This window comes from Lates calcarifer, linkage group LG10 (assembly GCF_001640805.2).
Source record: "Lates calcarifer isolate ASB-BC8 linkage group LG10, TLL_Latcal_v3, whole genome shotgun sequence".
In the NCBI taxonomy this organism is placed as follows: Eukaryota; Metazoa; Chordata; class Actinopteri; family Centropomidae; genus Lates; species Lates calcarifer.
Genome location: NC_066842.1, coordinates 7,318,072 through 7,330,655, shown reverse-complemented (window position 1 = coordinate 7,330,655; position 12,584 = coordinate 7,318,072). Strand labels below are relative to the sequence as shown.

The 12,584-nt window shown below is 39.1% G+C and overlaps 1 protein-coding gene across 5 annotated transcripts in view; it reads left to right on the top strand.

Moving 5' to 3' along the window:
• The window catches only part of srpk2 (SRSF protein kinase 2), a 60,992-nt gene that overhangs the window by 27,462 nt on the left and 20,946 nt on the right, over positions 1 to 12,584 (top strand). The gene's annotated exons all lie outside the window — the stretch shown is intronic.

The following is a 12,584-nucleotide window of genomic DNA, read 5'->3' as shown; positions in this document are numbered from 1 at the left end:
CGAAGGGGTGCTGGATTAACAAGACTAATAGGCGAGTTTCAAGATGGGACATGAGTTCTTGTTTTCAACTGGTAAAGCTAAGTTTCAGTACTATGTGGTTTGTCTTAGCTTTTTGTTTAATGAGGTAGCCTCCTGGACATAAGCTTTAGCTGCAGCCCTTAAGTTGTTACTGATTTAAGAAATCAAAACCTTGTAGCTCAGTCTTTGTTAGTATCAAGTTAATGTATTAAAAGACACCAGACAAGCTGTCTATCTAGTATTTTTGAAAAAAGTGATTTTGTCTTTTTTCAAAATGTTGGAAGTTTTAGCCCCATTCATTCTGTCTTTAGACTTCACAGCAGTGTGGTTTTAATCCAGTCAAGTAATGTTTCTGTGTGGATTCCTTCAGCAGATTGACTTTAATTTTATGATCTGAAGGCAACAAACAGTCTTGGATATGTCATGCCAGGGAGAGAGATTGTGATGATCACTGCTATTTATGAGACATCCTTTTTGAGCTGTGATGTTGATAAGTGAATTTCAATGAGAGAAAACACCTCTATCCCTAAAACAGATCAGAGGAGACATCTAAATAAAACAACCAGGATTCTTGTCCTCCCATATACAATAAATTATTCAGGGATTAAGCTAAACTATAAAAGGAATTTAATCCAGAAGAGACCTCTGCAATTCATCTGTTTGGTTGAAATGACAGTGACAACATGAATCTGACTCTGGACAAAGACCAGGGAAAATGTCTGTCCACATTAAACCATGTAAATCTCTCTATTTTTGCTCTTGCTTAGACTGACAGGCTTATATTATTATATCTCACTGCAGTTCAGAGGCACAGTTATATATAGATCTCATTAATAGTGACATTGCCTGTGATTGGCAGTGATTAATAGAAATGACTTAGAGTCTGCCTCTGAAAACTCATAATGTTATGTTACTTATGAGGGGGATTGTTACCTAGCTCGAGATGGGGCCTTTGGTATCAATGAAGCCCCATGGGAGTGGTGAACAGGCTGAAGGAGCGGCGCTAATAATTAAGTCTCAAACCAGCAATTACATGGTTCCTCAGTGTTGCTCGTAATGACTGTAAACTTAGCTTATACATTTTTGTTATGAAGTTTCCACCTCATCAAGGTATTTGCTGGGTTTTCATTACTGCTGGCAATTAGTGGAGTAGAGTCAATATGAAATTAAGTGGCTTATTAATACACAGGATTTCATGTTTCTGTTGTTTTTTTTCACTAAGTAAAGCATTCATATAGAATCCTTATTCATGGTGACAATAGAGGACTGCCACCGACGTGTAAGAAGCTGGGTGTTTCCATTTTTGCTCAAGAAATGACTAAAAAGATAAATTAGTGATTGAAATGGGCACCTATCATTTTTCTGATTTCAGCTCTAAATCATTATCAAGATAAGTTGTCTCATTTACACTGGAGACAATAAATGTAATGATAGCTGGTTTTTAATACATCACATCATGACACTTCTTCCCTAATCACATCTTATCTCTTTCCCCTCATTAGATTTATACATGACTATTTCAAAATTGTGGGTCTCCAGACTGGATTGGTTATTGTTATTGTTCTAGCTATCCTCAGTTTAATTCTCACCCCCAGTAGAGATGTTACATTCTGATATTGTTTCCTGTTGAGAAGCTCTTGATCTGGTTCATGCAGAGCACCGCAGGTAATAAACACGCTTATATCACATCATAGAAGAAAAAGGGGTTTGACAGGAGCTTCACAGGCTTTCACTGCACTTTCACATTTTTGTGTGTTCACTGTATGTCTGCCAGCAATATGTTTGTTGGTATATTACATACATGCACATGGCTTCCTGTGATGCTTTCGCTCGCTCTAACAAGTGTGGGTGGATGTAACATTGACAATACCAGGCTTTGTGGCTGGCTGACGTCATTGGAATGTATAAATACAGAATGCAGTGAATGAGTGCACCATAGAAAGAGGAGAGCAGAGTGTAAAGTGCACTGCACAATGAAAGATACCCGTCGGCTCTATGTGTGAGACATGTGGTTTGATGTTTCTATACTGAGCAGAGGAAATCATGAACCCCAGACTAATGGCTTTTTGTACAGGAGGTCACAGGAAGCACACATGACACGCACATGTCGACACACACTAAAACAGAGGTACAAATACAAATATTATTATCCTGGTATGTGTGTATATTTTTGTGTGTTTGGGGATGTGGATGTTGGTTTGTGTTTAGGAGATAAGAATGTGCTTGTCCTACTGGATCTGCTGCCATGTCACTTGACTTCTACTGCCTCAAAGGGTTGTGTGTGTGTCCGTGTTTGTGTGTACACATGCACGCCTATGCCACCCCGCCAGCCATGCAGAGCAGTGTTCCTGTTTTCTAATGCAAATTTTATTCCTAGTCAACTGGTTTTATCACAAGGGTTTTCCATGCAAGCACAGATGTGTGTGTCTGCCTGCTGCAAGTTTATTTTAGTGCATACTATAGGGGTTTTGTATAGATTTTTCTCATTAGCTTTTATTGCCTGTTATCTTTGAGAATGTTTGCATTTGTTACTGTGTATACTTATGCATCCTGTATCTGCTATAGAGTTCAGTCAATGCAGTGTAGCATGTGGTATTCTATCCATCGACTGCCCTTGGGGAATTTCATCAACAGTCAATTTAGCCTCTATAGATTGGTGTGGCCTGAACCATGTGACACAAAGCAGAGTCTGAGTATTTATGCTATTCTGTGTTTACTGATTGGAGGCTACAGTATTTAGCTCAAACATGGAGAGCTGCGCAAAACACTGCAACCCCATTATACTTGCTATAACCAAATTATGGCTTACATTTCGAGTTATAGCCATTTAGCTGATGCTTTTATCCAGACTGACATACAGCACAGTTAGTGAGGGGGCAGCAGTTCAGTGTCTTGTGTAACAACATCTTGGCAAGATGTGTGGGGATGTGAATGAAACGCTCATTTAGTGCTGTAAAATGCACAGATTCATTAAGTTGTGTTGTGTACATTTTGTATTTTCTCAGAGCTAGCTAGAGTGTGTGGTTATGATGCCACTTTATTGACCCCTGTAAATAAAGTGAAATTCAGTTGTTACAGCAGCTCAGGGAACAAGGGGTAGATGCAAGGGGGAGATACAAATCTCAATTTGAAGAATATATAGAAAGTAGGAATTAAAGCAATACTCTACATGCATAAAAAAGAAATTGATTTTTGTGTGATTGCAGCTGATTGAGCTGTGATATTAACTAATCTGATAATGCTAATGCTTTTTGATTAATTTGTTCTGTTAGGAACCTGTGAGATATCTTGATCTCTACCCCCTCATTACTCTGTTCAGTTCATCTTTGTAAAGGACTTCATTGTTGTTACTGATGCATTTGGTAATAGAGGAGTTGTCAGAGGACACTTGGAGGTGGCAACAGATCCACAACACATTCCAAACATAGAGTAAACTAAATTCCAGTTCAACTTTGGGCCAGAACATCATCATGAGGCTGCTCATTTTGTGGTGAACCTGCATCATTGTGAGCTGGATGACAATGAAAGCACTGGGGAAGTCAAAGGACAGAACCCTCCATTATATCTTGGCCTCTATGCTGCATGAGATACTACTGGTCCTCCACACCAGTAGTGAAGAACTGCATCTATCTCAAGAGGCTGCACTGTTTGTAAGGTTGTCTTTGTTATGCATGATTTTAACTTAGTTGACTAAGTTAATGCCATACAGCTATGGAGTGTCACTACCAGATGCTTCAGATTAGCAGAGCACAGACTATCTATTTGGTTTTCATTGTGTTGACATTCTACATAAAACAGAAATCCCAGTTAGCCAGATTGATTTTGAATTTATTGCCTATCCCTAACTGAGAGAGATAGGAAAGCTTGGAATTGTGCAGGGACACTCCTGCAAACTTATGGCACAATAGTTGAGAGGCTGTTTAGCTTAGAGGCAAAACTGTCAGGCGTGTTTACAACCTGCATGATTGGCTGACTGCTCATGCTTGTTGCCTTGTTGGAGCTGTCAGTGGCAATGTTTCCCCATTCTGAGATCTTAGCAATTACCTCCATGAATACACTGTTGTCATAACCAAAGGAAATGAGGGTCGAATCTTAATTTTAACGGGGCTAACGCAAAATAGAAGAGGTGCTTATATCTCACAAGACAAAGTGATGACAAGAATGTATTGTGCAGGAGGTAAAAATTCATAAAGTGAATTCTAATTTCTCAAATTTGTGTATGAATTGGGGGATTTCATGACTCCCTAACTGTATGCATTCCCTCTGCCTTAATACAAACGCAAACAAAAAATATGGATGTAAAGACAGATTATGTTTTTTCTCACCTGTTTGAAGAAACTCATTTTAAAAAACCTGGAGAAAACAAAGCCCCCATACTTCATAGAAGTCTATCTAGTATTTTTGAACACAGAACGAGTTGATGAAATATTGTTTGTCCATAGAAAACACTCTATCAGGTAACATCAAAACAAAGCAGTTCAGTGATGTACAGAAGAACTTTTATGAAGCCCTGCAAGAACTTTTAGTGTACTGGAAAAGAAAAGGAAAAAAATGATTAAAAAAACAAAACAAAAATGGTGGCCTGAACGATGAAAATAAAACCCAAGCTGTAATAAATCATAGTTTTCCTTCAGGTGCCTTGGGGCTGATGTTGTCTGGGCCTCGTGCCTTGTTACTTCGTCTTGTTGATTCTCAGTCTTCTCCGCCAGTGAAAATCCATCTGAAGCCAAAATAGAAGTTCAAGATTGTTGCAGGGGCCGTTTGCACATTCATAGCATATACTGCATGGGAATCTAGCATTGCACCTAGTGATAATGTACTGAATTGAGGGCCGGTGGTATGAAATGGGATCCAGCACAGCCTTAACGTGCAACTAGAGGTTATGTGGGGGCAGTGCAGCCTGTGACGCCGGGCTGCATCCTGAAAATAGCGGTGAGATCTCAGTTCTCTACACAGACAGATACTCTGGAGGAGAGGAGAGAATGAGTCAGCTGTCCTGCTGACATGGGCCAAGATGGAGAGACAGAGAGAATGAAAGATTAACGATGAATCAATCAGAGGTAGAGATGCCACTGTTGGAATGGATAAGCAGAGCTGAAGGACACCCGTGGTCTGAATCCCACGCCTTAGCATTGAGAGTGGAGGATGATGCTCTTGTTGCTAAGGAATACCTGTTACCTTGGTGATAACGAGACATGTTTAAGGATGAGTCATCAAGTTTGAACTTGAGAGCGGTCAGCTGTTTTATACGGCTTCTCACTGGTCGGAGATGTGTTAGCTATGCTCTGTGACTTTCTTTGTCATTAACAGCAGGATACATCACTGATGTCAAGTCTCTGAAGGCATGTGGATGAATTTATTCGCCCCAGTCAATCAAAAGGCAGGAGAGAATGTAGAAAACTGCAATTAATATTTTTTTTCTATTATCTATAGGACTCATGGAACAAAAACATGCAATGGGTCACCGAGTTAAAGAGGAATTCTAGCCATTTATTTTGAGATCCTCTATAATATTGTGTTCATGGACATACTATACTTTTTGTAATTATGTGTTACAGTGATAGAAGCAGTACTCAGATCAAGTAGGAATACCTGGAAATCCTTTAAGAAGTTCAGTTGCTTATTTGTTGTGGATGGAGGACTCACCACACAAACATAAAAAATTTAAAAACAAAACAGTCCAAAAGAAATCTGCATGGACTGCAATCTCAAAAGAAGTTAATCTCTATCTGTAAAAAGAAAAAGGATACTGTTTGCAGGTGAGATGCAGAAAAATCGCATCATGAGAAAATGCTTCCTTAGGTAGAAGAAACTGCAACACGATAAATACATTCCCTCAGTTCAAATATAAAGTGCAGAACTTTGAGGGGGATTTTTGAACACTTTCTTACAACAGCAGACAATGACTACTGTATATCCTAAGGATGAGGGAATCTCAGAGTTCAAAGTGGTGTCTCAACTAGACTGAACGATTGAAACTGGATCTGCAGTGTTGAGGTCTGAAGCCCACGGTTTATAGTTAGAGCTTTTTAGTCTGGTGCAGCGACTAATGTTTTGATATAAACTCTCTTCATCAGAGTAAACTCACCATATATATGTATGTATATATGTTTACACCAACAAGTCCCCCAATCTAAACAACAGTATACCATTTTAATACAACCTACAGGAGTCTGTGATGTTGCAATACCATAGTAAAGTTTGGTCAGGTTAAGGCACGTGGATCATGGTTTGGTTTAAAATGAGTTGTTGTTGTTAAGGTTAGAGGCTTTTCTTCATCATGGTTACAATAATAAACACATGGCTAAGGTCATAGAACGTTCATAGTTGAAAGAAACAACACTGACCACACAGTGTTTTGTCAAACCATCCATTCATCCCAACCTCCTATGCAGACTATGTCGCTCTGTAGCAGTGGTACCTGACACTCTCCTCTGCTCCCATCATAACTACTTTGCTTTGACTCATTTTTATAGTGACAGTTGTGTTATGGGTATGATACAGGCTTGGATGATGATGGTGTTCACAGCCCTTCATGATCAACATATAAAACTATAAAACAATAAATTGGCATGCTGACACTGGATTTTTGTGATTGTGGCCACAGAGTTGTATTTATATCCAAATGGATGCCTGTTTTGATTGTAAATCCAGAAGCTGTTTTACCTGTACACCTGTTAATATTTTCAGTGTGGCTCTGTCAAGTCAACAGTTTACAGCAGCAAAGCTCAGACACGTGTGGTTTGATGAGGAATTTACTAGTTGGAAAAACTGTTTTACGATTGGTTAGGAATCCGGTTCATCAGTGGAATCAGCCCTCTGGATTTTGTCAAAATAAATAATTTCACATTTATTTCTGGCTCAGTATCTCTCAGCACAACATAGCATTCCCACTGCAGTCACTATGAGCTTTATGACAGAACTGGTTTTCAGGTGTGAGTGATGGAGCTTGGGCATTACTCTCAGCTGGTTGGCAACAAGACAAACCTTTCAAGTAGACTTAGCATCACATAAAGTTTGAACTAATCATATTATAGTATACACAAGCAATAGTATGTGAGAAGGAAAATAGTCTATAGTGGTTTTTACATGTTAGTTTTCAGATGCTGGATACAGGAAAAAAGTGTCAGGCTGTTAAAAATGTAACATTGGAGCTACAGATGCCATTGTTGGGCGTGAGAGTGGGTTCAGGCTGAGACTGAAAATGGGCAGTGTGCGTGTTCTGATCTGTGCACACACTTACACTTGAGTTAGGGCGTAAGAAGCGGTCTGGGCATGTCTGTACACATAACAAGATGCTGAAGGATGGAAACCGCATTCTGCAGTTATGTACCTCCACAGTTCAGTGTTGTAGGCTCCTGTCTTAACCTGTGCTCTACAGTCACATGTACTGTTACAGCGCCACCAGTTTCCAAAGAGTGTTTTACCAGAATAGCGTGTGCATGAAAAAAAATACTCCCATATAAAAATAACATATAAATAACTCCCATTAAAATGTGCCTTTAATGCCCTATTTTAAACATGCTTAAACTGCTCAGTGGCAGTGGCTCAGCGACACAAACACATACTCAGCCCGTTTGGAACATGAAATACTTACACACAGAACATTCCTGATAGTTCATATTGGCTTCTCCCAGACTGCCCTGAGGCAAGGTGATCACACACACACACACACACACACACACACACACCACACACACACTTGTCAACCTGAACCATGACAGTGTTTATGTCATCCTAATAATCACACAGCTCTTCCATTATACCCACCCAAGTTAGTGCTCGGTTCATTTTGTCCCACCAGTGACTGGTATGCCTGCAGTGAGGAAAATGACAGTGATCATCTGTTAGAGTCATGCTCGTAAACCTTTATAGTTCTACAGTACACACACATGCATGGAAGTAAAAGGCTCCAGGCTCAGAAATGAAAAGACTTTGCCTAATATTATGTAGCTTGTACCAGTTTGTTTTGTCTTTTTTTTTTCAATAATGAGAGATATTTCAACTATTTAAACACATTAAAATTAGATTTTAAAAGTCATCCCAAAAATGTGTGTGAAATTAGATTTTAAAACTACCACTTTTGAGACTGTGCATGTGTTATTTCGTTTGTTGTTCATTTTTGCATTTGTTCTGGTTGTGGCCTTTATGGTAATTAAGTTAATTAATTAGTTTTTATGTCTGTGTCATGATTACAAAAGACTGCTATTTGTTAAACAACAACAAAATATAGTATGCATCCTCCAATAACAGACTGAGTTTATAAACATAAAAGAAAAAACATCATTTACAACACTGTATGTTAAATGTTATATGTTAAATATACTTTCAGCATATATGTGTGAAGAACATCAAATTAATTTCACACCAAACAGCAGAAGAGAGTAAAAAAAAATATTTTTAAATATTCTGTAAAAAACAAAAACGACGACAGATAGAGATAGCTACTTTGTGCAGGAGAGGTACGAATAGAAGTACGCCTTCTTCTTGAGCAGGAAATTGCTGCTCCTAGTGTGCAAATTAGTGCCAATTAGTGGAGGAAATTGATTAGTACACCTTTGACCAGAAGGGGGGATTAATCATTGCTGATTGGTCAGAATGAAAGCAGGGATACTGCACTGTTGGTCCTCAGAGGCACATTTTAGAGTCATTGGTTAAAAATATAGATTGTGGTGGTTTAATAGAACCTGATATATAACATAGAGAAAAAGTCATTTTATAGCCACCAGCAGGCTCTAGGAGACAGATTGGCATGCTTACAGTGCCTGAGTGAAAGAATGAGTGAATGAATAAACATAAGTAACATAATCCATATGAGTGAATTACTCTCTGGATTCATGCAGTGGTTTACATTTTAAAACAAAGGATATAACGTCTTCATACTCACAAAATAAGGAAAAAACAAATCACCACCAAAAAAAATCTGAATTTCTAATTGCACCAGTTCACTGTTGTGTTTTGTTGTTGGGGGTGGGATGAGCTTGTTTTCAGCCTCCTGTTTTTTAACGCTGATGTTTTCCACTTGCTCAGCACTAAAGCTCTATTCGCCTCCACCTGTTTTTCAATGTAATTTAAGGTGGAATGATGTGCTATATTTATCAGTCTATATCCACTGATGTTGATAAATTTCCCCACATGCAGTTTTGTGTCTGAAGGTTTTGTGTGTCAAATGTATAGACATATAAAATGAGGCAAATCTTGCTTTAGTGTCGTTTGTTTTGCATGTTTTCCTCCCTGATTGTATTTTTTTTTGCTGCCTGTCTCTCGTCCTCTGGGCAGCCTCTTTCTCGGTTTCTGTTTTTTTTTTTTTTCTGTCTGCCGTCACTGCTTGTGTTTCTGTTTTGTTCTGACTGGTCTCTCTGCTTGTCAGCCTACTACTCTCTTTCTGCCTTTCCGCCTCTATTTTTTTCTGTCTTTGCCCGTATTTGTCTGTCCCTCTTTCTCTGCATGCTGTGTTTGTCTCGCTTTAATTCTGTCTGCTGTATACTTTTCTTTTTTTGTATGTCTCTTACCTGTCTTTCTATGTCAGTCTGTCTCACTGTTTTCACCTGCATAATTTTTCTGTCTGTCTGTCTCCCTGCATCTGCCTGTCTACCTTTTTCTGTTTATGCCTGTCTCTTTAGCTGTTGGTTTCGTCTGCTTACGTTTATCTCTATATCTGACTTCTTTCTTTCTTTTTTCGTGCCCACCTCTCTGATTCTGAATCTTCCTCTGCTTTGTTTCTCTGCATTTCTACATCTTGCTTTCTGTTTTCAGTCTGTCCACCCGCTCAGGCTCCTCTCTATTCTGTCACCGTCTCTCCTCTGCCTGTCTATCAGACTGTGGCGTCTTTGCTGTCTTAATGTTTTTGCTGCTCGGCTCAGGTCCAGAAAGTTATGGGGGGGCTAAGTGTTTGGACAGCCAATGGCAAGATGAGCCGTATAAAAGCACTGAGCTTATAGACGTGATGTATGACACCCTACGTGACTGCTTTGGTAAAGAAGCAGCATCCTACCGCAAGGACACAACCCTCTACTGCCTGTGTGTGTATGTATTTGTGTGTGTGTGTGTGTGTGTGTGCAAGTTGTAAAATAGCAATGAAATCTCAATGCCAAGTTATCTTCTGTCCTTAGCTGCTGCATTGGAAGAACCATTGCTGTTGTGTGTCTGTTGGCCTTGCCACTGTGTTAACGCTTTGTGTCCTGGACCCCCCCCCACCCAACCAAACCCCCACCCCTCGCTCTGCAGTTGCCATGGCAACGCACCAAGAGCCTCCATCATGTGTCTGCGCCTGTGACCGCAATTAAATAACAGCTCACAAGCACTGGCTTTGTGTGTTTATATTTTTTCCTTTCTCTCTTAATTTAGCATTTGATCATGTTGCCGTTACTGTGAGGTGACGCTGAATAAGAAGTGTTTGTCAAGCTCTCTCAGGCTCAGCTTTCACAGGGAGTTGACTAATTCAGTTTTACAGAGACATAGTTGAAACAACCAGTTCTCTCAAGGTGAAGATTGGATTGATTCATTATACAAAAATGTTCAATTGATTGAAAATCTCAAACGTTTTCGTTGAATGAGTGAATGAATGAATGAATGAGAGCTATGTTCTCACCTCTGAGCACATTGCATGGTGTTTTACAGAATAATCCATATAGAATATTACAGAAAGGGAAAAATACAACTGTGAAAATACCCTTGAAGCCAAGTGCTTTTGTTATCCAAGAACAATAAATGTAAAAGCATTTGTAGTATGGCATTGTGAGATGTACACTTAAACACATGGTACAGCGCAGTGACTTGTTAGCAAAAATGTATGGTGGCCCTGATAGCCCAATGCACTACAGATAAAGAAAAAAAAAACTAAAAAATTTGATGAACACTCGCGGGCAAGTATGCTTTTGGGGAATAGCAGATATCTGCAATAACATCTAAATCATGAAAGCAGAATGTTAAAACTGAGCTGAAATTGTTAGCTCATTTTCCAAAGCCACTGACGGGTATTTGACTTAAGTGAATTTCTGTGTTTGGTTGTGTTTGCTGTTTGCAGTGTGTTTCACTTTGCTGCATACTGTATGTTTTGCCAACTCAGTGAATGCTGTTTATCAATTTGCCCGTTTTCTCTTTCTCTTTTTTTCTAAATGTTGCGCATGTGTTTGTGTCTATTTGCATGTGTTTTCTTGATTTACAGTGTGTTTAGTATTAGGGAATATTAACACAATATAAATAAAGTGCCATACAGTAGTTTGCAATGTCCTGAAACAAGTACACAGTGGTACTAGGATGGCCTCGAGGTTTGCTGGGTGGTCTGCTCAAAACAGAAACCTCACAGACATGCTCCCAAATTCCCCACAAATAGCCATGTGTACCATGGCAGCGTCCTAAAGCAAAACTCTCAGTGCCCTGCCTGATCAATCATTGTAAGTCACCCCAGATAAGAGTGCCAGCTAAATGCCCAAAATGTAGCCAGGCCTGAAGAAAGAGGCAGCCTGTTCTCTGCAGCCTATTTAATGTTTTCCCTCTCATGGGCTCAGTTCCATTTTAGACAAGGGCAAGGAAGTGGAACAAGGCTGTTAAGTGAAAGGACTGACCATCGAGATGAACCCTGAATAGCTGATCAAGTCTAATCTATGCATCAATCTGTCTTTCTAGATATTCTATGTATTACGATATCAGTCTCATTAATCATGTCATACCTGCTTGAATACCTCAGTCAAAATCAGTATGCTTTTTTTTAAACTTTGTACTCTGTCTGATTTTGGATGGTTTTCCATTTTTCTGCTGATTCATGTCTGAGGTGTCGGGTGGGTGTGGACTAGCTTGATCTGACTGTGTCTGAGCTCCAAATAATTATCAGCCCGTGAACCAACTGCAGTTATGTTTTGCACTGTTTGGACTCCATTTAAATGTATTATCACAAGTTTCTCACATTGTTATCTTTAATGACAGCATGTTGAATCTTTTTGAAATATGTCATAGCAAATGTATAGTGTATGTTGTTAAAAATACAATAATCAAAATCAGTGTGACAGATGTGCTTTGTTGTTTTTATTACTTGATTATTTGAGTACTTCAGTGTTACATTAACCAGTGATTATCACAGATTTAATTTTGTACTTGGGAATGCATGAACATCCATTCTGTTTGATTTTGACTCTATAGAAGGAAGTAGCAAGATCCTTTTTGTTGTTGTTTGTTTTTGGCTACCTGTAGCACTGCATTCCTCACACATGAATCGTTGATTTCATCTTATCAATAATAATGGAGTGGCTTGTGTACACAAAAAAAAGTTCCAGACCAACTTAAAGCATGTTCTGTGTTGCAGAGAAATTTATAGCTGCTTTTGGACTTTCAGTAGAGTACATCCTTTTCTTTATTTGTTCAGAACATTGGCTATTGATGGTCAAGACAACTGTATTTATTCCAAACAGAGACATACCGTATGTCCCTTCCTGAGCCTTTTTTTCTCTGCAGAAAAGACCTGTCTGACACAATGTGTTCAGAATAGCAAATATAAAAGCTGTCATGAACTCAGAACTGGGTGAATCGCTGTTAATTGTACTAGTCGGCAGTACACTCTTCAAGAACTG